This window comes from Rhinopithecus roxellana, chromosome 17, assembly GCF_007565055.1.
Source record: "Rhinopithecus roxellana isolate Shanxi Qingling chromosome 17, ASM756505v1, whole genome shotgun sequence".
NCBI lineage: Eukaryota > Metazoa > Chordata > Mammalia > Primates > Cercopithecidae > Rhinopithecus > Rhinopithecus roxellana.
In genome coordinates this window covers 23367426-23393042 of record NC_044565.1, presented here as the reverse complement: position 1 = coordinate 23393042, position 25617 = coordinate 23367426, and the positions used below count along the sequence as shown (strand labels likewise).

Genomic DNA, 25617 nt, shown 5'->3' with positions numbered 1-25617 from the left:
GTCCAAGGTCATATAGCTAGTTACAGATGAACCTCAAGCAAATAACCTGACTCCTTTGATGAACTAGACTTTTGTGTATTGAATATTGCTCCACTGAGAGGGCCATTATGAACAACTTGGAAACTTTTTAGTGAGACAGGAATTTTCAAGGCTTTGTGGGGAGATTGAAGGAGGAGGAAGGGATAAAATTCATTATGTGTGGCCCATTTGAAGGGCTAAATAATTCGCACGTTCCCTGTGTCCCAGTTACTGGAGCTACCCCAAAGCTCTAAAATGTAATAAAACCAGGAAGTTGCTTGAGCACTTGGAGAATTAGATTTTTAGTAGTCAGGAGTTGGATAAATGTGGTCATGCCCTATTGTAAATATCAGAAAACATAAATGGCATCTGAAGGCTTGGAGACAGACATCATAAACCATGTCTTATCAGTGGTCTGGTTTCTGTTTTGAGTTCCAACCTGGGACGCTTCTGCTGGGAACCACCTGTTCCTGGCTCTGTTGATCTTTGGATTTCCCCAGCCCTTTAGTCCCTTTCAGTTTTGAAATGAAACCTACTCCAGAGGGCGAGGTCAGGTATGAAGAGGACTTTGACAGCTCACCTTGGGTTGTTTTTTTTCCCCAGAGCTGTCTAGTATGTGACTGTGTGAGGTGTCAGGACCAGCAGGCTGTGATATAGATTAATTGATGGTGAATCAGCTGTTGGGTAAGGTCTGGGCTGTGTCATTTTTTGGGTAACCAGGAAAACATGACCAAATACATTGTCTTTCATCTACAGAAAGTTGAAACTTAAGGGTGCAGTCACCAGAAAGCTGCCCATGATCATCTCTGCCTTTGGTCTACTGATGAAGGAAAGGCTTTTTTTTTTTTTTTTTTGGAGACAGAGTTTTGCTCTTGTTGCTCAGGCTGGAGTACAATGGCACAATCTCTACTCACTGCAACCTCCACCTCCTGGGTTCAAGCGATTCTCCTGCCTCAGCCTCCCGAGTAGCTGGGATTACAGGCATGCGCCACCATGACTTGGGTAATTTTGTGTTTTTTTTTAGTAGAGACGGGTTTTCTCCATTTTGGTCAGGTTGGTCTCGAACTCCCGACCTCAGTCAGGTGATCCACCCGCCTCGGCCTCCCAGAGTGTTGGGATTACAGGCATGAGCCACTGTGCCTGGCCGAAGGAAAGGCTTTAATTTGCCTTCATCTTGCCTCATTTGTAGATCTTCCTTACCTCCTTTCTATTTACATCTGTAGCTTCGTTCTGCTGCTCTAGCTACTAAACCTTTACATAATGTGCCTTTTGGAATTGCTGCTTTGGAATTGACTCCTCTAGATACCCCTAGAAACCCCCGTTCTCCAACCAGACTCACAGAATGCAGCTTGCCTCCTCCTTTTTCTGTAAACCTGATTTCCATAAGATTGCAGCACTTCACTTGGAATCTTCACAAGTGAAACTAGCTCTTTCTTCAACCCACCCCTTACTACTTCACCCCTGACTTTGCCTGACTGTTGCTCAGCCCCATTCCTCAGCATTCCAGAGCTGCTTCCAAATGGCCAGATACTTTCAAATACCTTTTTCTGTTTGAAATTTTTGCTGGCCAGCAAGGCCACTTGATCACTGTCCTTGAAGCTGGCATCTATACCCATTTCCCCTGTGTTTGTTGAGACTTTGATGTCTGATCTCCCCTCCTAGGGCTATAGCCCAGGCTCAGGGATTGGTGGCCAGGCCTTGCCTGGAGCCAAGGATTTGGGATAGAATATGGAATTAGGGGGCTTGGTGTTAACATTTCAGAGGTAGGCGGATGAGAAGCCAGAATACGTGAACTTCAAGGCCAGTGGAGGATGGGAAGGACAGAGAGAATTTAGTATCTGAAGCAAAAGATTTCCTTTGTAAGCTCCTTCTTCTGTGCATTCTTTTTGAAAAATTATTTAATTTACAGAGAATATAATAAATTATATTTTTAAAATATCAAAACATAGAGCATATTTTGACTATTCCTATCTCCCTATTTCAGTTATTTGTGTATTCACTAGAGGTAACGTGTTGGTGGTTTGGAATGTACCTGCCATACTTTTTCTTGTGTGTTTACTTACATATGTATGAACCCAGAAAAAATTTAAAGTATTATTTTGTATTTTATTTAATTCTCTATACAAGTGATATAACATTTTATGTATTGTTCTGGTATTCTTTGATTTAATAACATACTTTGACAGTATTCCATGTTAATAAAAAAAGGCATATCTCATTCTTTTTGGTGCTGGATAGTATTTCATAGAATGGATATGCTGTATTTTAGTTGGCTGTTTTTCTATTAAGACATTAAGGTATTTCCAGTTTTTGGGTGATCTCAACCTCTTTGGCGGCTTCAGTTACCATCTACATGTGGATGGTTCCCAAATCTCCAGCCCAGATCTCTAGACCAGATTATCCAACTGCTTACAACTCCACTGGGATGTCTTGTAGCCCCCTGCTTTTTCTCACTTGCTCCTTCTCCAGTGCCCAATCATATACATTATAGACAGCATGCAGTAGCTAAAGCCCCAGACATAGCAATGATTAATTATTCCTTCCTTCCCTTCCCACATCTGACAACCAGTCACTAGGACTTGTCCTCCCTACCTCCTCAATATTTCTTGAATGTAATCACTTTTTCTCTCCATTGCTACTACCCTGTACCTTAGTTTTTAAATTTATAAAAGAGTACTTGTGAGGATTAAGTGAATTAATATATGTAAAATACTTAGAATAATAGATTGGCACCTACTAATTGCTATATGAATGTTAGTTGTTATTATCATCATTATCTTAGTTTATATAATCTGTTATCTATCACTGCCTCCAGTCTTAATTTTATTCGCCCCTACCTCCATTCCATTCTCCACACTACAGCCAGAGTGGTCTTTATAAAATGGAAGAATGGGCCAGGCATGGTGGCTTATGCCTGTAATCCTAGCAATTTGAGAGGCCAAGATGGGAGGATCACTTGAGCCCAGGAGTTCAAGGCAACATAGTGAGACCCTGTCTCTACAAAAAATAACAAATTAGCCACGTGTGGTACTGGTGCACACCTGTGGTCCCAGATACTTGGGAGGCTGAGCTTGGGAGGTTGAAGCTGCAATGAGTTGTAGTGATGCCACTGCACTCCAACCTTGGTGACAGAGCGAGACCTTGTCTCAAAAAAAATAAAAATGTAAGAATGATTGCTTAAATGATAATTCCCCTGCTTAAAAAGATGTCAGTGAGGCCGGACGCGGTGGCTCACGCCTGTAATCCTGGTGCTTTGGGAGGCCAAGGCAGGTGGATCACCTGAGGTCAGGAGTTCGAGACCGTCTGGCCAACATGGTGAAACCCCATCTCTACTAAAAATACAAAAATTAGCTGGGTGTGGTGGTGGGGGCCTGTAATCCCAGCCACTCAGGAGGCTGAGGTAGGAGAATCACTTGAGCCTGGGAGGTGGAGGTTGCAGTGAGCTGAGTTTGCACCATTGCACTCCAGCCTGGGCAACAAGAGCAAAACTCTGTCTCAAAAAAAAAAGAAAAAAAAAGTAAGATATTAGTGATATTTCCATTTAACTACTTTGTGTTTTGGAGACAGAGTCTCTGTCTCCTGGGCTTGAGTGCAGTAGTGTGATTTTGGCCCACTGTAACCTCTGCCTCCTGGTTTCAAGCGGTTGTCCTGCCTCGGCCTCCCAAAGTGCTGGGTGTGCGCCACCATGCCCAGCTAATTTTTGTATTTTTAGTAGAGATGGGGTTTCACCATGTTGGTTAGGCTGGTCTTGAACTCCTGGCCTCAAGTGATCCACCCACCTTAGCCTCCTAAAATTCTAAGATTACAGGCGTGAGCCACTGCACCCAGCCTCTATTGAGCTTTTAATGACATCCTTTTATTGAGATACCTGATTTTTCTTTTCTTTCCTTCCTTTCTTTTCTGTTCTTTTTGTGTTTTTGTTTTGTTTTTTTTTTTTTAGTCAAAATCCTCATTCTGTAACCCAGGCTGTAGTGCAGTGGGATCTTCCTAGTGCAGAAGGGATCTTCCTGCCTCAGCCTGACCAGTAGCTGGGACTAAAGGCATGCGCCACCATGCCTGGCTAGTTTTTAAAAAATTTTTTTGTAGAAACGAGGTCTCACAGCTCGTCTCTGTGCCACTGCACCCTGCCCCTGCTTTTAAATGCCATCTCTTCAGACAGGTCTTCCCCTGACTATCTAATGATTCTAAAGTGTCTACCCATATGCTTTTATTGTATCACCTTATTTTAATACTGTGATCGCACTTATCAATATCTGATAATTTTCTGGTTTATTTACATATTTGTTTATAGTGTTCTCTAATTAGAAGAGAACAGGGATATTGTCTGTTTTTTTTTTTTTTTTCTTGAGACGGAGTCTTGCCCCGTTGCCCAGGCTGGAGTGCAGTGGTGCGATCTCGGCTCACTGCAAGCTCCGTCTCCCAGGTTCATGCCATTTTCCTACCTCAGCCTCCCGAGCAGCTGGGACTACAGGTGCCCGCCACCATGCCTGGCTAATTTTTTGTACTTTTAGTAGAGATGGGGTTTCACCATGTTAGCCAGGATGGTCTCGATCTCCTGACCTCGTGATCTGCCTGCCTCAGCCTCCCAAAGTGCTGGGATTACAGGCGTGAGCCACCGCACCCGGCCTTTTTTTTTTTTTTTTAGTTGGAGTCTCGCTCTCTTGCTCAGGCTGGAGTGCAGTGGTTCTATTTTGGCTTACTGCAACCTCTGTCTCCCGGGTTCGAGCAATTCTCGTGCCTCAGCTTCCTCAGTAGCTGGGATTACAGGCGTGTGCCACCATGCCTGGCTAATTTTTGTATTTTTAGTAGGAACAAGATTTCACCCTGTTGACCAGGCTGGTCTTGAGCTCCTGACCTCAAATGATCCGCCCACCTTGGCCTCTCAGAGTGCTGCGATTACAGGTGTGAGCCGCTGTGCCTGGTTGGTATTGTTTGTTTAATTCATTGTTGTATTCCTAGCATCTAGGACAATGTCTGACACATTATTGACAATAAATACTTGTGAAGTGAATAGTAAAACAACTTCCTTTGTCCTATTAGGCCCTTTTGGCCTCTCCAGCATCATCTGTATCAGTCCCCTATCTTGACCTTCCCATCCTCCAGCTCATGACATGTCTTTAGATGTGCTTTCTTGCTGCAGGGCCTTTGCATGTGCTCTTCACTGTACCTAGAACACACCATTCTAGGCACTGCCTAGAGTGCTCTGCCACTGCCTGGATAGCTCCTGTTCATCATCCAAGTTACAGCTTAGGTATAACTTCACCTGATTAGCCTCGATCATGCAACTCTGCATACTTTGCCATTAATTATCATATGTATTGTAATTCTTTTGTTGTCTGTGTCCTTCCCTAGACTATAAGCTTATGTTGTGCTCACCATGAATTCCTAGTCAAAGCTTATCAGCAGTGGCTACTACGACCTTTGTGGGAGGGGGATAGAGTATCAGGGGCAGCACCTGAAGTCTAGGAAGGTGTACTTTAGGATGTCAGGGTGAGTTTTAAACACTGGCCCTTGGTTCATTGTCATTCTTCCTATTTCGTCCATCTTTTTTGATCCCCTTACTTGGCTGTATGAACCATCTAAAATGATTGGGTCATATCCATGAAACCAGGGTAAGCCTGACACAAAAGACTTGCTCATGAAGGCAGCATGTGTCCTGAGGATAAAGGGTGAGAATCTGGGTAGGCATATTATTAACTTCAGGTAGCTGAGGGCAGATTAACTGACAGTGGAGTAGAATTCTAAGCAAGGAAGGAAGCAAAAGGCCTGAAGGATGAGACAAGGCTGAAGCAGGAAGCTGAATCATTAAGTCATAAACCTGGAGCACTTGGATAGTGAGTAGAGTGTAAGAAGGAATAGGGCAAGCAGTTCAGGATTAGGGTCATAAATAATCTTGGGGATTACTTAAATCATCTTTTAGCATTCTTACCTCTTTAGTTTGGAACCAGCTTTTGGATTATAGAAAGGATCAGTTAGTTGACATACAAGGATTTGAGTGAGAGTGTATATTACTTTTTTTGTATTTTATGGGCTCTTTACTTTTTTTTTTTTTTTTTTTTTTTTGAGACGGAGTCTCGCTCTGTTGCCCGGGCTGGAGTGCAGTGGCCGGATCTCAGCTCACTGCAAGCTCCGCCTCCCGGGTTTTACGCCGTTCTCCTGCCTCAGCCTCCCGAGTAGCTGGGACTACAGGCGCCCGCCACCTTGCCTGGCTAGTTTTTTGTATTTTTTTAGTAGAGATGGGGTTTCACTGTGTTAGCCAGGATGGTCTCGATCTCCTGACCTCGTGATCCGCCCGTCTCGGCCTCCCCAAGTGCTGGGATTACAGGCTTGAGCCACCGCGCCCGGCCGGGCTCTTTACTTTAAAATGAAATCCCCAGAAATCCTACCTTAACTTTTCCCCCACCTCAATTTCTGCTGCCAAGAGCCTATCATCCATACTTTTAAATATATCAGGTTCAACTCCCTTATCTTTGAAACAAGTTACGTGTACAGAAGCCTGCAGTAGTGCTGGAGCTTCCTTCAGATAGGTTGAAGGGAGTGAGCTGTCTTCAGGCTACCTCCTCCCACTGAACCAGGCATAGGAGCTGGCCTCAGCAGCCTTAGGAGTTCAGGACTCTGTTTAACATGAATCTGTGGAATTTCTCTCTGAATTTTGGGGAGCAAGTATTCTGTAGAATATAGTATGGGACTCTGTCCGTGAGGCATAGCAAAAAGTAGTAGAAGACTGGCTGGATGTGCATGAATGGTGGGATCTGAAGGTATGTAGGAGTGGGCATCAAGGTTTTTGACCTGGCTCTTAAATTTTGACAGGGCTGGGGGTACTGATGTGCCAAGTAGAGAGTCTTGAGGGGTAGCGCTAGTCCCTGGCCCTTAGAGGTGTTTTGAATGTTTTTGTATGTAGCTCAGAGCTCTTTTGCAGGCTGATGGGGATTCATGAAGATAGAGTACTTACTGAGGAAGGGTGTGTTCTCTTTTGAAGGTTGGATGGAGTGGTTATGTGCACAGACTGGGCAGTCTATGGCCTGGTCATCTAGTCTCTGTGAGGTGAGGCACCTGCATTCCCTTCCTAGGGCCGTGCTGGGAAAACCAACCTAAGAGAGCTGGAGATCATGACTGTTGTTAGTGATTTCCGTGAGACTACTCACTGTCTTTACTTGCTCCTTCTGTTCTCTTAAGTCCCATGGCTGTAGTGTCCTGCCTTCTATTTTCTGCTTTAGGACCTCCAAATTCCATAATTCATTCAGATTCTCTTTCTAGAGACAAGGTCTCACTATGTTGCCCAAGCTAGAGTGTAGGGCCGTTCACCGGCATGATCATAGCACACTACAGCATTGAACTTGAGCTCGAATGATCCTTCTGCCTCAGCCACCCAAGTAGCTGGGATATAGGTGTGCGCCTTCACACCTAGCTCAGACTGCTCTGTCTTACTTAATGCCCAGCTTGACTCTGGCTTTACAAGTACTCTAATTATGACATTGACAGCCAGCTTCAAGTAAGGGCCTTTCTTCATTATCCTTGTTCCTAGAGTTATGGTTTTGAAGCTTTAGTGTATCAGAATTACCCATGAGGGTGAGGGAGGGGGCGCTGGATATTTGTTTAAAATGCAGGTTCCTGGTGTTAACTGCTAGATACTCTAATTCAGTAAGTTTGGGGTGGTGACCAGGAATCTGCAGCTTGATCAGCCTCCCAGGTGATTCTGATACTAGTCATCATCTCCAGATCGTATATATATATTTTTTTTTGAGATGGAGTTTCGCTCTTGTTGCCCAGGCTGGAGTGCAATGGCGCGATCTTGGCTCACTGCAACTTCTGCCTCCCGGGTTCAAGCAATTCTCCTGCCTCAACCTCCTGAGTAGCTGGGATTACAGGCACCTGCCACCATGCCCAGCTAATTTTTTGTATTTTCAGTACAGACGGGGTTTCACTATGTTGGCCAGGCTGGTCTCAAACTCCTGAGCTCAGGCAGTCCACCTGCCTCAGCCTCCCAAAGTGCTGGGATTATAGGTATGAGCCACTGCACCTAGCCAAAGATACCTATTTTCTCCTTTTTTTTTTTTTTTTTTTTTTTTTTTTGGAGACGGAGTTTCGCTCTTGTCACCCAGGCTGCAGTGCAATAGAGTGATCTTGGCTCACTGCAGCCTCTACCTCCTGGGTTCAAGAGATTCTTCTGCCTCAGCCTCCAGAGTAGCTGGGAATGCAGGCATCCACCACCACACCCAGCTAAATTTTTTTTTTTTTTTTTTTTTTGTATTTTTAGTAGAGACGGGGTTTTGTCATGTTGACCAGGCTGGTCTTGAACTCCTGACCTCAGGTGATCCACCCGCCTCCCAAAGTGCTGGGATTACGGGTGTGAGCCACTGCACCCAGTCCTCCAGACCATATTTAGAGATATTTTGACTTACAGGACTCTGCCACTTCTCTACCCTTGAAGGGGCATGGAAGAGATTTGAGTTCTTTACTTGGATCCTGTAGTATCTGGTCCCTGCATGTTTCTCAAGTCTCATCCCAGGCCCCTCCTTCCCTACTCTTGGCACCCTCATCTGCTCACAGTTCGTTGACCCCTTCTCCAGCGGTTTCTGGCCTGAGAGCCTTTGCAATGCTGTATAGCCTCTGCCTGGAACAGTCTTTACTGTGCATTTTGCCTCAATTAACTATCCCTTGCTTTTTTTTGAGACGGAATCTCACTCTGTCACCCAGGCTGGAGTGTAGTGGCATTATCTCAGCTCACTACAACCTCCGCCTCCCGAGTTCAAGCGATTCTCCTGTCTCAGCTTCTCGAGTAGCTGGGACTATAGGCATGCACCACCATGCCTGGCTAATTTTTGTATTTTTAATAGAGACGGGGTTTCTCCATGTTGGCCAGGCTGGTCTTGAACTCCTGACCTCAAGTGATTCACCCGCCTTGGCCTCCCAAAGTGTTGGGATTACAGGCGTGCGCCACCGCACCCAGCCTGTCCCTTGCCTTTAATTGTCAAGTAAGCATTATCTCCTCTTGAAGGGTTTTTTTGGCGCTATATATAAACTGTTAGCACTTCATTTGTTTACATAAGACCACTTAACTGTTTGTCTTTCTCTCCTGGTGGGTTTGAAGCTCTGTGAGGGCAGGGAGCTTGTTCCTGGTCGTGTATCTTCAGTGCCTAGTATGTAGAGGCACTCAATAACTACTTGTTGACTAATCCACATTTTTATCTTCTTGTTAGTATCTGTGTTGTTGGATTGTGGCTCTGCACAACTCTTTTTTAAATTGAGACAGAGTTTAGCTGTTGTTGCCCAGGCTGGAGTGCAGTGAAGCGATCTCGGCTCACTGCAACCTCCGCCTCACAGGTTCAAGCAATTTTCTTGCCTCAGCCTCCCAAGTAGCTGGGATTACAGGTGTGTGCCACCACACCTGGTTAATTTTGTATTTTTTTTACTAGAGACGGGGTTTCACAATGATGGTCAGACTGGTCTCAAACTCTTGACCTCAGGTGATCCACCTGCCTTGGCCTCCCAAAGTGCTGGGATTACAGGTGTGAGCCAATGTGCCTGGCGGCTCTGCCCAACTCCTGCCCTTTGTATGTATTGTTGCCTCTTCCAGAAACACCCTTTCTCATGTCAACTTGGCAGATTCCTTCTTGTCCTTTACTACTTCTTTAAGCATTTCTTTGACTTCTGAGACAGTGCTGGTTCAACAGAGACAGCACTGTTTCCTCTTTAATAGGCTTTTTTTTTTTTTTTTTTTTTTTTTTTATAGTCTCACTCTGTTGCCCAGGCTGGAGCACGGTGGTGTGATCTTGGCTTACTGCAACCTTCGCCTCCTGAGTTCAAGCAGTTCTCATGCCTCAGCCTCCCAAGTAGCTGGAATTACAGATGTGTGCCACCACACCCGGCTAATTTTTGTATTTTTAGTGAACATGGGTTTTACCATGTTGGCCAGGCTGGTCTCGATTTCCTGAGCTCAGGTGATCCACCTGCTTTGGCCTCCCAAAGTGCTAGGATTACAGTCATGAGCCAGCACACCTAGCATTCTAATAGGCTTTTCAACCGTATGTTGTGATTTCACCTGTGTAAGAGATAGATGGTAGCGCCTCTCTTTTACAGGTGACAACCAGAGGCTCTAAGAAAGGGGTCCCCAACCCTAGTCTGTGGCTCATTAGGAACAGGTTGCACAGCAGGAGGTAAGTGGTGGGCAAGTGAGCAAAGCTTCGTCTATATTTTTACAATCATCACTCGCATTGCTGCCGGAGCTCTGCCTCCTGTCAGATCAGTGGCAGTGTTAGATTCTCTTAGGAGTGGGAACTCTATTGTGACCTGAGGAAGTGAGGGATCTAGGTTGCTTGCTCCTTATGAGAATCTAATGCCTGATGATCTGTCACTGTCTCCCATCTCATCTAATTGCAAGAAAACAAGCTCAGGGCCCCCACTGGTTGTACATTATGGTGAGTTGTATAATTATTTTGTTATATATTACAACATAATAATAATAGAGAGCACAATAAATGTAATGTACTTGAATCATCCTAAGACCATTCCCTCCCCTTTGTCCATGGAAAAATTGTCTTTCATGAAACGGGTTCCTGATGCCAAAAAGGTTGGGGATGGCTACTCTTAAGAGATTAATTCACTTGGAAATGGCAGAACTGATATTTGAACCCCAGTGTATCTAAAGAGCCCTCATTTCTACCTCACTATGCTCCCTCTAAGAAAACCAGTGTGCATACCTAGGCAACAAACCTGCATGTTCTGCACATGTATCCCAGAACTTAAAGTATAATTAAAAAAAAAAAATTCAATTTACCATAAAAAAAAAGAGAAAACCAGTCAGCAGACTGAGAGATACTGAAGTGAAGAGGTGCTTTAAAAAAAAATTAGTTGGGTAATAAAACTTAAAAAAAAATTTCTGGTCAGGTGTGGTGGCTCATGCCTGTAATCCCAGCATTTTGGGAGGCCGAGGCGGGCAGATCACCTGGGGTCAGGAGTTCAAGACCAGCCTGGCCAACATGGTGAAACCCCGTCTCTACTACAAATACAAAAATTAGCCGGGCATGGTGGCAGGCGCCTGTAATCCCAGCTACTCAGGAGGCTGAGGCAGGAGAATCATTTGAACCTGGGAGGTGGAGGTTGCAATGAGCCAAGATCATGCCACTGTACTCCAGCCTGGGAGACAAGAGCAAGACTTTGTCTCAAAAAAAAATTTCTGCAGAGTCCAGGCACAGTGGCTTACACCTGTAATTGTAGCACTTTGGTAGGCTGACACAGGCGATCACTTGAGGCCAAGAGTTCCAGACCAGCCTGGCCCACATGGCAAAACACTCTCTCTACAAAAAATACAAAAATTAGCTGGGTGCAGTGCCACGTGCCTGTAGTCCCAGCTACTTGGGAGGCTGAGGCAGGAGAATTGCTTGAACCTGGGAGGTAAAGGTTGCTTGAACCCAAGAGGTGAAGGTTAACTGCAGCGTGGGTGACAGAGTGAGACTCAGTTTCCTCAGAGCTAAACACAATGAAATGAATACTTTTGACAAGCCATTGATAAAGACAGCAGAGTGTAAAGGGTGACCATAGCATTGAGAGGATGATGTGTCTTTCATGTATTTCCTTGATCGTATCCATGATTCCTTGTGGTACTGATAAAGCCAACACATACAGCCTAGTAGAAATAAGCTTGGCCAGGTGCGTTGGCTGACGCCTGTAATCCCAGCACTTTGGGATGCCAGGACAGCAGAGGTGGTACCACTGTACTCCAGGCTGGACGACAGAGCGAGACCCCGTCTCAAAAGAAGGAAAAAAAAAAAAAAAAAAGAAATGAGCTGAGGTGAAAATGTTACTCAAGTCAAACCAAAGAAAATATCAATCATTAACTCAGTTTTCCTGGAGGATATATAAAGAGTGAAATCTGAACTTTTTTTTTTTTGGAGTCAGGGTCTAGCTAGCACTGTCACCCAGGCTGGAGTGCAGTGGTGCAGTCTCCACTCACTGCAGCCTCAACCTCCCAAGCGGCAGCGATCCTCCCACCTCACCCTCCCATGTTGCTAGGACTACAGGCTTGAGCCACCATGCCTGGCTAATTTCTTTTTTTGCAGAGGTGGGATCTATGTTGCCCACGTTGGTCTTGAACTGGGCTCAAGCAGTCCTCTTGCCTCGGTCTCTCAAAGTGCTGGGATTACAGGCATGAGCCACCATGCCTGGCCTGAACATATTTGTTGAGGGAAAAGGTGTGCAAAATTGATCTGCAAAGTCCTTAATATGTTTTGCTTTAAAAATACATTTTACTGGCCGGCCATGGTGGCTCACGCCTGTAATCCCAGCACTTTTGGAGGCTGAGGCGGGCAGATCACGAGGTCAAGAGGTCAAGACCATCCTGGCCAACATGGTGAAACCCTGTCTCTACTAAAAATACAAAAAATTAGCTGGGTGTGGTGGCACTCACCTGTAGTCCCAGCTACTCGGGAGGCTGAGGCAGGAGAATTGCTTGAACTTGAGGCAGAGGTTGCAGTGAGCCGAGATTGTGCCACTGCACTTCAGCCTGGTCACAGAGTGGGACTCCCTCTAAAAAACAAAAACAAAAACAAAAACCTTTTTACTGGCTGGGTGTGGTGGCTCATGCCTATAATCCCAACATTTTGGGAGGCCGAGGCTGGTGAATCACTTGAGGTCAGGAGTTCAAAACCAGCCTGGCCAACATGGTGAAACCCCATCTCTACTAAAAATACAGTAATTAGCTGGACGTGGTGGTGCATGCCTGTAATCCCAGCTACTTGGGAGGCTGAAGCAAGAGAGTTGCTGGAACCTGGGAGGCGGAGGTTGCAGTGAGCTGAGATCATCCCATTGCACTCCAGCCCGGGCAACAGAGCAAGATCCTGTCTCAAAAAAAAAAAAAAAAGGATGGATGGTTGGTTGCAGGAAAAAGAAAAATTGCACAGATATACACAAACACTGATATGGAACGATCTCCAAGATCTGTCATTAAGAGAAAACTAATGTGCAGAATAGTTTTTATGGCTAGTGTACTAGTGTTAGCATTTGTATGTAAAAAGAGGAGAAACTCTGTATACGTGTTATATACCCATACTGTTTCTGAAAGTTTTCTTTTTCCTTCTTTCTTTTTTTTTTTTTTCAATAGATATGGGGTTTCGCCATGTTGCCCAGGCTGGTCTAGAACACGTGAACTCAAGCAATCCACCTGCCTTGTCCTCCCAAAGTGCTCGGATTATAGGCATGAGCCACCATGCCTGGCCTTTTCGTTTTTTAATATCCTTCTCTGTTGCTGAATTTTTTTTTTTTCACCATATGAACATTACCTTTTTAAAAAGAGTAATTGTGAGCTGGGCGCGATGGCTTATGCCTGTAATCCTAGCACTTTGGGAGGCTGAGGCGGGTGGATCACCTTGTCAGGAGTTCGAGACCAGCCTGCCCAACATGACAAAACCCAGTTGCACTAAAAATACAAAAAAAATTAGTTGGGTGAGGTGGCACACACCTATAATCCCAGCTACTTGGGAGGCTGAGACAGGAGAATCACTTGAACCCAGGAGGTGAAGGTTGCAGTGGCAGGGAGCTGAGATCGCGCCACTGCACTCCAGCCTGTGTGACAGAGCAAGACTCCATCTCAAAAAAAAAAAAAAAAAAAGCAGTTGTGATAAAAAACACACATAAAGTTTACCATCTTAACCATTTTTAAGTGTATGAGAAATTGTAAAAAACAAACATAAAATTTGCCATTTTAACCATTTTTAAGTCTTTACGTTTTAGTAGTCTTAGGTATATTCACATTTTGTGCAACAGATCTCCAGAACTTCTTCATCTTGCAAAACTGAAACTCTGTACCCATTAAACAACAACTCTACTTGCCCTACCCCTCCTTTCTCTCTGGTACCACCATTCTACTTTCTGTTTCTATGAATTTGAATACTTCACTACCTCATATAAATAGAGTCATACAGTATTTTTGTGTGTGTGATGGGCTTATTTTACTTAGCATAGTGTGTTAGGGTTCATCCATGTTGTAGCATGTGATAGGATTTTTTTCCAGTTTAAGGCCGAATAATATTCCGTTTTATGTATGCATCATAGTTTAGCCATTCTTCATCAATACATTGCCTTTTTTTTTTTTTTTTTTTTTTTGAGGCGGAGTCTGGCTCTGTCGCCCGGACTGGAGTGCAGTGGCCGGATCTCAGCTCACTGCAAGCTCCGCCTCCCGGGTTCACGCCATTCTCCTGCCTCAGCCTCCGGAGTAGCTGGGACTACAGGCGCCCGCCACCTCGCCCGGCTAGTTTTTTGTATTTTTAGTAGAGACGGGGTTTCACCGTGTTAGCCAGGATGGTCTCGATCTCCTGACCTCGTGATCCACCCGTCTCGGCCTCCCAAAGTGCTGGGATTACAGGCTTGAGCCACCGCGCCCGGCCAATACATTGCCTTTTTAAATATTTTAATTTTTAATTTTTAATTTTTTTGTAGAGACAGAGTCTTCTTGCTAGGTTGCCCAGGCTGGTCTTGAACCCCTCGCCTCAAGCAGTCCTTCCATCTTGGCCTCCCAAGTGTCAGGATTATAGGCATGTGCTATCACACCCAACTTGATACATTGCCTTTATAAAATTTTTTTTCTTTTTTTTTTTGAGATGGAGTCTTGCTCTGTCACCCAGGCTGGAGTGCAGTGGCGCGATCTCCACTCACTGCAAGCTCTGCTTCCCAGGTTCACACCATTCTCCTGCCTCAGCCTCCCATGTAGCTGGGACTATAGGCGCGCGCCACCGCGCCCGGCTCATTGTTTTTAAATGTAGTTTTAGTAAAGATGGGGTTTCACTGTGTTAGCCAGGATGGTCTCAATCTCCTGACCTCGGGATCCGCCCGTCTCGGCCTCCCAAAGTGCTGGGATTACAGGCATGAGCCACCGCACCCAGCCAAAATGTTTTTCTTTATTCTAAAAAACAAAAAAAACAAAACTGGATACATGTGCAGAACATGCAGGTTTGTTACATAGGTGTATGTGTGCCATGGTGGTTTGCTGCACCTATTGACCTGTCCTCTAAGTTCCCTCCCCTCACCCCCCACCTCCCACCCCCCAAGAGCCCTGGTGTGTGTTATTCCCCTCTCTGTGTCCATGTGTTCTCAATGTTCAGCTCCCACTTATGAGTGAGAACATGTGGTGTTTGGTATTATGTTGTTGTGTTAGTTTGCTGAGGATGATGACTTCCAACTTCATCCATGCCCCTGCAAAGGACATGATCTCATTCCTTTTTATGACTGCATAGTATTCCATGGTGTATATGTACCATATTTTCTTTATCCAGTCTATCATTGATGGGTATTTGTGTTGGTTCCATGTCTTTGCTATTGTAAATAGTGCTGCAATAAACATACGTGTGCATGTGTCTTTTTCTTTTTTTTGAGACGGTGTCTTGCTCTGTTGCCCAGTGGCATTCAGAGTTCAGTGGTGCAATCTCTGCTCACTGCAATCTCTGCCTCCCAGGTTCCAGTGATTCTGCCTCAGCCTCCTGAGTAGCTGGAATTACAGGCGTACGCCACCATGCCTGGCTAATTTTCATATTTTTAATAGAGACAGAGTTTCACCATGTTGGCCAGGCTGGTCTCAAACTCCTGACCTCAGGTGATCCACCTGTCTCGGCCTCCCAAAGTGCTGGGATTATAGGCGTGAGCCACCTGGCCTGTCCTGAATACTTTTTAAAACTACTTTGCTTCACCTTATAAATGTGATCCTGAAAAGCTGGGTATAAACATTGTATGTATATGTATGTATGTATGATACAGGGATAGTTTGAGGGGTGGTTAAATCATATCTTAGTTAATTTTACAGCAAAGAGGAGACTCCTTTTTGCCTTGTGAATGATCCCCAACTTTATGTCTCAGATGTTTGTATTGGAGATTTTTCTTGAAGTAAAATATCACTGTACTAGGAATGGAACCAAAAAGGGGAGATGTGGTTATTTGAAATTGAAGATAGATATATATACCAGGACATCCCACCATTTGTCTTACTTTACATACTTTTCCATTTGTTTTACCAGCATCTCTTTTTTCCTGTTCCATGCACTAGAAATCCTGGAGCCCTCTTATTTTTTTCATTTATTTTTTTGAGACGACGTCTCACTCTGTCACCCAGGCTGTAGTGCAGTGGCACGATATCAGCTCACTGCAACCTCCACCTCCCAGGTTCAAGCGATTCTCCTGCCTCAGCCTCCTGAGTAGCTGGGATTACAGGTGCCTGCCACCACGCCTGGCTAATTTTTGTATATTTAGTAGAGATGAGGTTTCACCATTTTGGCCAGGCTGATCTTGAACTCCTGACCTTGTGATCCAGCCGCCTCAGCTTCCCAAAGTGCTGGGATTACAGGCATGAGCCACTGTGCCCGGTGAGTCCTCTTATTTTTATAACATGCTTCCTATGTGTTGATTTTGTTTTTCCTAATGGAGTAAATTTTTGAAGGCAGGAGGCATCTCTTATATCCTGTAGTGATGAGCATAATATGAGTTGTTCAATAAATACGTATTTGGCAAAGATGGAAGTGGAGAGAGAAAGAGGTTCCTCTGCTGAAGAAGTGTGATTACTTTTGGTTTTTTCTACCTCATGTGGTACCCATTTCTAGCAGGGAATTTATTCCACTTGCAGACCAAGTGTGTTGGGGACTTGAGATGTGTACATGAGTGTTTGTGATGTTTCTGCTGAAAGCGCAGGTAAGAGAGCTGAAGCCAGATTGGAGCCTGAAGAATCTGACTTGATAGTATGTACACTTCTGTGATAACCCTGAGGAGAGAATCTCAGGTTTCTATCCTCTGCTTAACATCAAGCCTGAATATTTAACTATCAGCAGGGCAGCTGGACCTGAATGTGCTTTTGGCGTCTTAAATTCAGTAGCACATAGTAGGAATATTTGATAAAAGTGATTTTGCTTTTTTTGTCAGTAGTATATGAAAGCACTTAACACAGTGCCTGACTTATAGTTGGTGTCCAAAAGGTGACAGAGAGTATGTGAGAAATGTTTTGAAGTAGTTGAGTCTCTCCCTGAGTGCCCTGCCTCCACTCATGTGCCTATACCCCCCACCCCAGGCTAAAGATACAGGCAACAACAATGTGGATTTCACCTTTGGGAAGTTTCCAGTTCCTTGTTTGTGGCTTTATGGTCAAACAAGAAGTGTAGTCTGCTCCTACATATCTAAGAGCAGATAGATCTGAACCCTGGCTACCCTCACCCGAGACTGGAAATGTTTGAATCAAACTAACATGTCTGGTCACTCTAGGCAGCTTTCTTGGTAGGGACTTAGTCTCTTACTGGGGAAATCTGTGAATCTCTGGGGTAACTGGGCAAGGCGGTGGATATGGGGGCGTTGAGCATGAGTTAACTTAGCCAGGATAGCTTATGAGTACAGGCATGGATGAGAGGACAGGGTAGGGGCCAAAAACGGTTTGACTCTGTCATTTCTGCTCATAGAAAGATACAGGCCTTGTGTACCAAAGGTAGAGCTCTGGCCTCCTGTGGCCTGTCACCTCCATATGATGAGCCAGGATTGCTCCCATCTGTCCCTGCAGGGCATCTTAGGTTTAGTAGGGAGGGGATAAAATAGGGAGTCTGAGTCAGGTAGCCTTGCTTCAAATCCTGCAGGTGTGCAGGGAGGAGTTGTGCTTCCCAGGACCTGTTTCCTATGTGTTGAAATAAGAGGAATCCCATCCAGATTCTGTAGAGGTTTCCTTCCATCCTTTTTATGTACCTTTTTCACACTGTCACTGGCTTGGCTTCTGGGAAGAAGAGAGAAAGGATGAGAGAAATAAAGAACTTGAGGAGGTGTGTAGATTTGCTGTCCTTAAATTCTTTTTTTTTTTTTTTTTTTTTTTTCCAGATTGCCCTGGAACAAACGTTTATTTTTTGTGTTTTGTTGTTTTCTTTTTTTGGGGGGGCGGGGGGAAGGGAGGGTTCACAAGGGCCAAGTTTTGGTTTTTATTGTTTTTTTGGGACAGGGTCTGGCTCTTTCACACAGGCTGGAGTGCAGGGGTATGCTCACAGCTCACTGCAGCCTTGGACTCCTGGGCTCAAATGATCCTGCTGCTTGGCTTCCTAAAGTGCTGGGATTATGCTGTCCTTAAATTCTTTCTGGAGCAAGGTATAGGTATTGGGAGGAGGATCAGTGAATGGGTGTGTGAACAAACATACTGCTTATCCTGTTGCCTGGCACTCAGCCTGGACCCTTACTCAGTATTAATCTTGTTAGATGTTGGTCCACTCTCCCAGTTGGAATATGAGCATATATATACGTGTAATTTTATATCAGTGGAGTCATGCCTTGTTACTGTTTTATCATCTTTTTTCACTTGATTTCACTTGATTGAGGACATTTTCATGTCAATAAATACAGAATAAAGGGCTGAATTATAGTTCAGTGAGTGGATATATCATACTGCTATTCTCTAATATTTAATCCATTTATTTTATCTGTTATCAATGGGGTCGTCTTTGACTCCCTTAACAAGATAACAATCCCCCTTTCTTTCCTATCTCTTCCCTTCTGTATTTTTCTCTATAGCATTTAGCATCACCTGATATATACTCTTCTCATTTATTTGCTTATTGCCTAACTTCCCTCCATTAGAATATAAGCTCCATGAAGATGGGGATTTTTCTTTTAAAGATTGTTTTATTATGCTAGAATCAGGCAGCATCCCATTCTGTATCATAGAATGAGTGTTTCTCCCCCTTTTTTTGGAGACAGGGTCTCGCTCCGTCACCCACGCTAGAGTGCAGTGGCATGATCTCGACTCAGTGCAACTTCCATCTCCTGAGCTTAAGTGATCCTCTTACCTCAGCCTCTCAAGTAATTGGGACTACAGGCATGTGCTGCTTCACCCAGCTATTTTAAAAAATGTTTTCTAACAATAGGGGTCTCACTGTGTTGCCCAGGCTGGTCTCAAACTCCTAGGTTCAGGCAATCCTCCCTCCTCAGCCTCTCAAAGTGCTGGGATTACAGGCGTCAACCATCATGCCTGGCCCTTTTTTCTTTTATCCATGCTCTGTACCTGGTATTGAGAACAGTTCCTGGTACATCATTGATGCTCAATAAATATTTGTTGAGTGAATGAATTTGTTGGACATTTGGTATACTTACTGGCTTTTTATTTGCAATATTTTGATTATTGTGAGCATTCTGTGGTAAACACTTGATACATACATCTTTGCATGCTTGTGCACTATCTCTTCAGGATAAATTCCAAGAAATTCACCTGCCGAGTTAAAAGGTATGCATATTTAAAATGTCAAGTCATGGAGCCAAACTACCCTTAAGAATGTAAACTTACATTAGCAGCACATGAGATTGCCTGTTTTCCCATGCTTTTGATAACGTTGGGTGTTGTATTTTTTGTCTTCTTCATCTAACAGGTGAGACATGGTCTTGTAACACAGTGGTTAAGAATGTGACTTTGGAGCCAGCCTGCTAAGGGATGAATTCTGACTCAGCCATTTACTAACTGGGTGACCTTAGGTAAGTCATTTACCTTCTCTGTCCTTCAATTTCATTGTGGTAAAGTAGGCATAATGATAACACCTATTTTATAGGGTTATTGTGAGGTAATGATAGCACTTATTTTATAGGGTTATTGTGAGGAATAAATCCAAGTAAAATGCTTAGAATAAATAGTAACTGAAACATAGCACTCATTAAGTATGATTTAATTTTCATTTATTTGAATATTAAAGGTTGAATTTTCAGATGTATTTTGGACCTTTCTGTTTTTTCTTTAAATCAGTTATTCATGACTTTTGAATTTTTTTTTTTTCTCTCTTAGAGACAGGGTCTTGGTTTGTTGTCTAGGCTGGAGTGCAGTGGTGCAATCATAGCTCACTGTAGCCTTGAACTCCTGGGCTCAAGAGATCCTCCTGCCTCAGCCTCGTGAGTAGCTGGGACTACAGGTGCCTGCTGCCACACCCAGCTAATTTTTTATTTTTTTTAGAGATGGGTTCTTGCAGCCCAGACTGATCTTGAACTTTAGACTGAAGTGCTCCTCCCGCCTTGGCCTCCCAAAGCATTGGGGGTTACAGGTGTGAAGCATTGCACCTTGCCTGCACATTTTTTCCAATATTTTTTTTTTATTTGTAAGACTTAACTTGTCAACTATCATATATAATACAGAATTGTTCCCATTTTGTCATTTCCTTTCAACTTTGTTTATGCAGCTTTTTTTCTGTATGCAAATTTTACGTTTTTAGGTAGTCAGAAAATCTCTTCCCTTATAATTTTTTCTGCTACTAGACTAATGTTTAGAAAAAGCATGCTTCCCCACCTCAAAATTATAAAAATAGTTACTTGTTCTTTTTGAGTACTGTGTGTGTTTAAGTCTTTTATCTTTAAATTTAAATCTTTGATCCATCTGGTATTTATTTAAATATGAAGAGAGTGGTTGGGATCTGGCTGTATTTCTTTTTTCTTTTCTTTTTTTTTGACGAAATCTCACTCACTGTTGCCTAGGCTGGAGTGCAATGACGTGTTCTCAGCTCACCACCTCTGCTTCCCGGGTTCAAGCGATTCTCCTGCCTCAGCCTTCCAAGTACCTGGGACTACAGGCACATGCCACCATTCCAGGCTAACTTTTGTATTTTTAGTAGAGACTGGGTTTCACTATGTTGGCCAGGCTGGTCTCGAACTTCTGACCTTCTGATCTGCCCGCCTTGGCCTCCGAAAGTGCTGGGATTACAGGCGTGAGCCACCGCGCCCCGCCTTGTATTTTTTTTCAGTTGGGTAGCTGTCCCAAATTCATTCATTAAAGAAGGAGAAGCAAGAGCAGTAGCCTTTAATCTGTTCTTCTCTTCCCTAATTTGAAAGTGGCTTGTTATTTTGAATATCACATCCTCAGAAATAGCAAATCTCCATCTCAGAGAATGGATTTAATGTTTGGATACAGCCAAAGGTCATTTCATTACCAAACCATGGGGTGAATATACCATGTAAAACAGTTTGGGATCAGAACTCACAGTCTGAATTGTAAGTGACGAGACTGCTATCTCTCTGCTGCAGCTTCTTGGCTGGCTCTGAAGGCTCTTCCAAGGCAGATCTTAACAAGGGGACTGCTTTGAAGGGCCATTGTTCATTTGGAATGATAAAGTCTATGTTGTTCAAAAAACAAGTGCTTGTAGCGGGTATTTTTTTCACTCCAACCTGAGAATATTGCTAGGATATTGATAAGGGGTACTGAATGGTAATAAACATGTGCTCTAGCTCTGCCCTAATCGGCTTATTTCAGAACTCTAGTTTCATTTAGTTTCTTGCCTCTGACTCAAAATGGAGGGAGGGTGATTCTTAACATAACAGAACACACCCACATACCCTTTTGGCAACAGCTACCTGCCAGAGATGTTGAAGAAGAGTAGCCAACCTTTACACAGCACATATTGTGTGCCAGTCATGGTCCTAAGTATAATACCTTACATGTATAAACTTCTTATAAGGTTGGTGCTCTGTACCAAATTGAATAGTATTCCCCAAAATTCATGTTGCTCCAGAACCTATGAATGTGATCTTACTTAGAAATATGGTCCTTGCACATATAATCAAGTTGAGATGAAGTTTAACTGGAAAGTCCTAGTCTAGTGACTGGTGTTGTCATAAGAAGAGAGAGACACAGAGGGAAGATGGCCACATGAAGATGGAGGCAGAGATTGCAGTTATGTTGCTGCCAACTAAGGAATGGCTGCAGCCCTCCAAGGATTGCCAGCGACCACCAGAAACTAGAAGAGACAAGGAAGGATTCTTCCCTAGGGCCTTCAGAAGGAGCATGGCCCTACTGACACCTGGATTTCAGACTTGTAGCTTCCTGAACTGTGAGAGAATAAATTTCTGTTGTTTTAAGCCATGTAGTTTGTGGTAATTTTGTTATGGCAGTCCTAGGTAATTAATGTACACTGTTACCATCTTCATTTTCAGATAGAGGAAACTGAGGCCCAGAGAAGTCAAATACTTTGAGATCTCTGTAGGCCCCTACTGTGCTGGCTGTGCATAGATTCTGTACCTCCTGCTGTTGCTGTTGTTGGCTCTCCACCTTTACCATGGCCATCACCTTCTGACCGTGCTGTAGCTGAGCTGCCGGAATGACTCGTTTTTCTTTTTCCTTTTCTTTTTTTTTTTGAGACAGAGTTTCGCACTGTCACCCAGGCTGGAGTGCAGTGGCACTATCTCAGCTCACTGCAACCTCTGCCTCCTGGGTTCACGCCATTCTCCTGCCTCGGCCTCCCGATGGGACTACAGGCGCCTGCCACCACGCCCGGCTTTTTTAGTGGAGATGGGGTTTCAACGTGTTAGCCAGGGTGGTCTCAATCTCCTGACTTTGTGATCTGCCCACCTCGGCCTCCCAAAGTGCTGGGATTACAGGGGTGAGCAACCCTGCTCGGCCCCCTTTTTTTTTTTGGAGATAGAGTCTCGTTCTGTCACCAGGCTGGAGTGCTATGGTGCAATCTCGGCTCACTGCAACCTCCGCCTCCCGGGTTTAAGCAATTCTCCTGCCTCAGCCTCTTGAGTAGCTGGGATTACAGGCACACGCTGCCACGCCCACGTAAGTTTTGTATTTTTAGTAGAGATGGCATTTCACTGTATTGGCCAGGATGGTCTCGATCTCCTGACCTTGTGATCCACCTGCCTCGGCCTCCCAAAGTGCTGGGATTACAGGCATGAGCCACCACACCTGGCCCGTGACTCATTTTTCTAACACATCAGGCCATAGCCTTTCTTCATGTCTTGCCTGCTTCATACTGTAAATCAGAAACTCCTCTCAGGAGGCTTCTGACTGTAGCCTGACCATCTCACCCGATCTCTTCTTCGATCCCTCTTCCCCGCTCCCTTTTATTTTCCCTTTCCTATTCTGTCTTTATTTTTACTTTTCGTGCAGTGTCAGAGAAGTGTAGTGACAATGTCCAGGGAGGATCCCCCAGTTGCCTCTGGCAGTTGGTTTTATACTTCCCACTTCTGGCGTGGTATACCTTCTAGAATTTCTGTCAGTAGACAGTTCAAATCTTGTGTTTTTCTTTGGAGCTTTCAAGATCTTGCACATAGCTTATAGTTACATGGCTGTGAACAGAGAAGGGGCAGTTTCATGGTGGCATTGGCTGTGAGGGCACTTACATTGATGAATTCAACCCACCACAGTGGCTGTCTCCCCTGTCAAAGTGAGTGAGGGGATGAGAGCATTTTCTGAACCAGCTCATCTCCCTGAATAGCTTCTTGCCTGCCTCTGCGCTTTTCTGTTGGCATTTCATTGCTGGCTGTGGAATCTTGCCTCTTTTCCAATAAGACTTTTGGCTTTAGATTCTGTTCTTGTTCTTACCCACTCTCACTAAACTGAACTCCAGGAACCCCACATCTCTTTTGTTTGCTGCTGCATCCCAGGACTGAGCAAAGGCCTGATACTTATAATCCCTCAAGAAATATTTATTGAATGAAGAAATGAATATTGACCTGGAAAGTTCAAACTCTTGGTTTTCCTTTCTTGTTCCTAAAGTTAGAGGCCAGATTAAGAATTTGTTTAACAGTCTTAAGCAATAGAAAAATTATGATGTCCCTCATACTTTCATCTCTCAGTATGTATTTTAAAAACTCTGTAAGTGCAAAATAAGTATAAAGAAACCTAGCAAAGTGTAAAGAAAATGCAGCAAAATTCTGATTTTTACCATGGTTACCACTTTGATAAATACAAAATAACTTAAAATATTTGTTGTTGTTGTACTTGTTTTGCCAGTTCCCTGAGCACATGCTGTTGAGTAATCCTGCCTGGACCAGTCCTTCTCTCACCCTAGACTTCACCTTCAGTTCCCCTTTGTACCACCTGCTGAAGCTGCCAGCCAGCCTTTTCCACCACCCTCCCTCCCCCAGGGGTGTTTGGCTTCTCAGACCCTAGCCTGAGCTAGTGCCCTTGGCTCACTAGGGTCTTGCCAGGAAAGTCAAAGGAGAACATACATACTGCCAAAGAGTACCTAATAATGAGAATTCCCATGCTGAATTGTGATTTATAGTCAGCATAGCACATGTGTCAGGTGATTATACTTAGGCTGATTTTACCCCGAATAATCTGCTTCTGTGATCCTGTATGTGGAAAACCTAGAAATTTCTCTGTGATCCTCCTTCCTGGATCTCTAAGAGACAAGTCAAGACATAGGTTTATTGTACCACCTGTATTAATCTGGGCCTTGTTGAGACCATTTAAAAAAGGTGCGATGCTAGAAGGTCCAGGCCTCCCACACACTGTTTCAAGGCTGTGACCATAGTCAAATCTTGTTGCTTGAGTCCAAAGAGTTTAAAATAGTGTTGGAAACCTCCTAGGGAAAACAAAAAAACAACAACACCATAACTTCCTGGGTAAGGAAGTGACGTGCTGACTAGAGCAGGAGGGGTAGCCAAGGCTCCAAGTTCTATTCTGGACCTGCTGTTGATTTGAGGTGTGACATTCAGCAATCTGAGCTGATGTTCTGTAGCTCGGATTGGTTTCTCATCTTCCACAGAGAGAGTGAAAAGAGGCTGTGCTTGCAGTGGAAAAGGTGAATACTGGTCTCTTGTCCTTTAGGAGAGCCTCACCATTACACATCCTGCCTCTCATTTGAATTTCCAGGCTTCTCTTTTAGAGTCTCGCTCTGTCGCCCAGCTTGGAGTGCAGTGTTGTAATCTTGGCTCACTGCAACCTCTGCCTCTGGGTTTAAGTGATTCTCTCACCTCAGCCTCCCAAGTAGCTGAAATTATAGGTGCGTGCCATCATGCCTGGCTAATTGTTTTTTTTAGTAGAGATGGGGTTTCACCATGTTGGCCAGGCTTGTCTCGAACTCCTGACCTCAATTGATCCACCTGCCTCGGCCTCCCAACCAGGCTTCTTTTTTAAATGCAGAAATATCCCCCAACCCAGAGTTAATATAGAAACCCAGCAATGTTGTTTATGTTTTACTTGAATTCATTTCATCAGAATTGCATTCCTTTTAACAGTGTGATTAGATCAGCTCTTACAGGGGATGGCAGGTTCAATAGGGTTTAGCAAAGAAAAGGAAGGTTTGTTTGGGGCACACACATTGACTTTGATAGCTTGAGGATACCAGGTACATGATAATTTAGATGGATAACAGAAACTTGTGTCCGTTGAGAGCCAGGCATGTATTAGATGCTTTCATATATAATTTAGTTGTAGTACAAACCAATAAAGTATTCCCATTTTTTGCACATGAGCAAGCTAAAAGTCAAAGAAGTTACATAGCTTGTCCAAGGTCACACAGCTAAATAAAAGGGCTGAGCTAGGATTTATTTCTCCTCAAGTCTGTACAACGCCAAAACCCATGCTGTTTTCACAGAGCTTTTCTGAAAGGGTGGGAGAAAGAAGGTTGATGAGATGCCATCTTTACCTACCTCGCGATTTTACTTGTTGGTACGTGTTTAGCTAGAACATTGTTTACAGAGTCCTAGATTCTATATATAGAGATGCTGCAACAACGTATGTGGGAAAGATACCAATTGGCTGTAGGTGAGGATTTCAAGAAGTCTTTGTTCTTCATCACAGTGTAGGCCACACGTGTCAAAACACCACTGGTAATTGGTTTACTACTAAAGTGGCTCTGTCCTATCATCTACATAAAATCTGTTGATGTGGCTCACAAA

General features: G+C 44.1%; 2 long non-coding RNA genes across 9 annotated transcripts in view; both read left to right on the top strand.

Moving 5' to 3' along the window:
- Positions 1 to 20525, top strand: part of LOC115894359 — a 38738-nt gene extending 18213 nt beyond the window's left edge. For 7 of the 8 annotated variants that reach the window (XR_004054477.1, XR_004054476.1, XR_004054475.1 and 4 more), the window contains 2 exons: positions 19380 to 19482; positions 20467 to 20525. This is a non-coding gene — a long non-coding RNA (uncharacterized LOC115894359). Of the gene's footprint in view, positions 1 to 10098; positions 10176 to 19379; positions 19483 to 20466 lie in introns of all 8 variants that reach the window. The other variant, XR_004054479.1, reaches the window with a different exon arrangement.
- A 3888-nt stretch (positions 20526 to 24413) lies between these two features.
- LOC115894357 overlaps positions 24414 to 25617 on the top strand; it is a 68207-nt gene continuing 67003 nt past the window's right edge. Inside the window, exon 1 of the long non-coding RNA XR_004054471.1 lies at positions 24414 to 24518. This is a non-coding gene — a long non-coding RNA (uncharacterized LOC115894357). The remainder of the gene's footprint in view (positions 24519 to 25617) is intronic.